The 1772-nt window shown below is 44.7% G+C and overlaps 1 protein-coding gene across 2 annotated transcripts in view; it reads left to right on the forward strand.

The window, feature by feature from the left end:
* Nucleotides 1-1772, forward strand: part of LOC101621250 (chromosome unknown open reading frame, human C14orf37) — a 107432-nt gene that overhangs the window by 81905 nt on the left and 23755 nt on the right. The gene's annotated exons all lie outside the window — the stretch shown is intronic.

Raw genomic sequence — 1772 nt, forward strand, 5'->3', positions numbered from 1 at the left:
TAATGGACCAGGCGAGAAAATAACAAAAATAATGAACAATCATATACCAGAGACATTTTGTGGGGGTGGAGTGGGGAATGGGATCAAAAACGGGGATGGGGAGGTGGGGAGGGAAGTGCACGGGACTATGGTGATGGCACACGGGTGACTCGGTGATGGGAAACCTGCGGGGATTACAATTGAGATGGAAAAAAATGTACAAAATGATGTAAAAATAAACTGTTATATATATATAAAAAAAAGATGTTTGTCCAGATGTTTCTCAAACTTGAAAAAGACTAGACCACTCTGTGATTCCCAAATGCCAGTTCATGGATTATGCTAATCAGGTCTAAAGAAATTCCTTGACACAGAGACACAGATCCTTGGACTGTGTCACAGAGCTGCTGAGTGTGGCCTGTGATTCTGTATTTTTGCTGAACTGCTCAGGTGACTCTGCTATGCAACAGGTTTGGTCATTTTGGAGTGGATGTTTCAATATTCTTTATAGTCCTGGGATCTCAGGATTCACTGTCTTCATCTTCAAAATTGATATAATGGTACTTGTCCTTTTTTACTGCACAGTTCTGTAGTAAGAACTAATGAGGCAATTTTCGTAAGTGTTCTTGTAAGAAATGTATAATTTAAATGTAATATATCGAGGCCAGAACTGAACTAGATCATCTGAGGATGTGAATTGTTCCCTAGGAACAGAGGTAACTCAGCTCCTTGGAGAGCACCAGCAGGCTTCATTTTGCTGCCTGGGATCCAGTTTCTTAAAATGTTGCTCCATCTATGGAAGGGAGTCAAGCTCTATGAAGTCTGTGAGATTTACAGATTACGTGAGATGTACAGATGAGCAACTCAGTGTTAAAAGAGGCATGAAGACTGGGCAGGGAGGTCTGTGGTGAAGAATCCTATGTGTTTTTAAAAATAGAGATGTAATTCACATATAAAATTAGTTCTCTAGGGCCCTCCCAGGTGGCGCAGCGGGTTAAAGCACAGCACTGAGAATCTAAAGCCGCTTCCGCATGAGTTCGATCCCCACCTCTGAGGATTTTCTAAGTCAGTGACTAGTGACATGAGGGCGCCATGCTGTGAGCTCACACTGCTCATCACACAGGTGCTTCTGCCACAGTTCTTCAGGAAGAAGGAAGACTTGATTTTTAATCTCTACTCCTGAATTCTAATCCTGAATCCTAGTTGGAAAGCCTGCATTGGTCTTATGTGCATGATCCCTTCTCAGACGTGAAGGTCTTGACCTTGAGGCAGCAGTAGGAAAGAGATGGACTCATGGCCCCTGGTGAGGAGTGAGGGGATGGAGCCCCCACAGCACATGTGGCTGTGCCTGAGCCCTCAGGACCAACTCTGCAGCAGTTGGTGTCATCTGGTAACCATTGGTGTCACTTGGATTTTATTGGGATTTTGTGATGAATTTATTTTGGTTTTATTATCATCCAGAAGAGTTATCACAACTAGGGGTGGCATTTTAGTTAGCAGTATAATAAAAATAATTTGTTAGCACTAGCCTACCGTAAGAAATTTTGTCTTGTAAAAGATGTCTGTCCACATTTTACGGGGGTGGAATGGGGAATGGGTTAAAAAATGGGAGGGGGGACCTGGGTGGCGCAGTGGGTTAAAGCGCAGCACTGAGAAGCTAAAGCCACTTCCGCATGAGTTCGATTCCCGCCTGCCCCTGAGGTGACCACATGGCGTGGCAGACCTCTCCTGACCCTCCCGCTGCTCCCCTCAGCAGTGTACTTCGTCGACCTGCCTGTTCTGTTCCCCACTCT

This window comes from Condylura cristata, unplaced genomic scaffold (assembly GCF_000260355.1).
Source record: "Condylura cristata isolate star-nosed mole 26May11 unplaced genomic scaffold, ConCri1.0 scaffold00013, whole genome shotgun sequence".
NCBI lineage: Eukaryota > Metazoa > Chordata > Mammalia > Eulipotyphla > Talpidae > Condylura > Condylura cristata.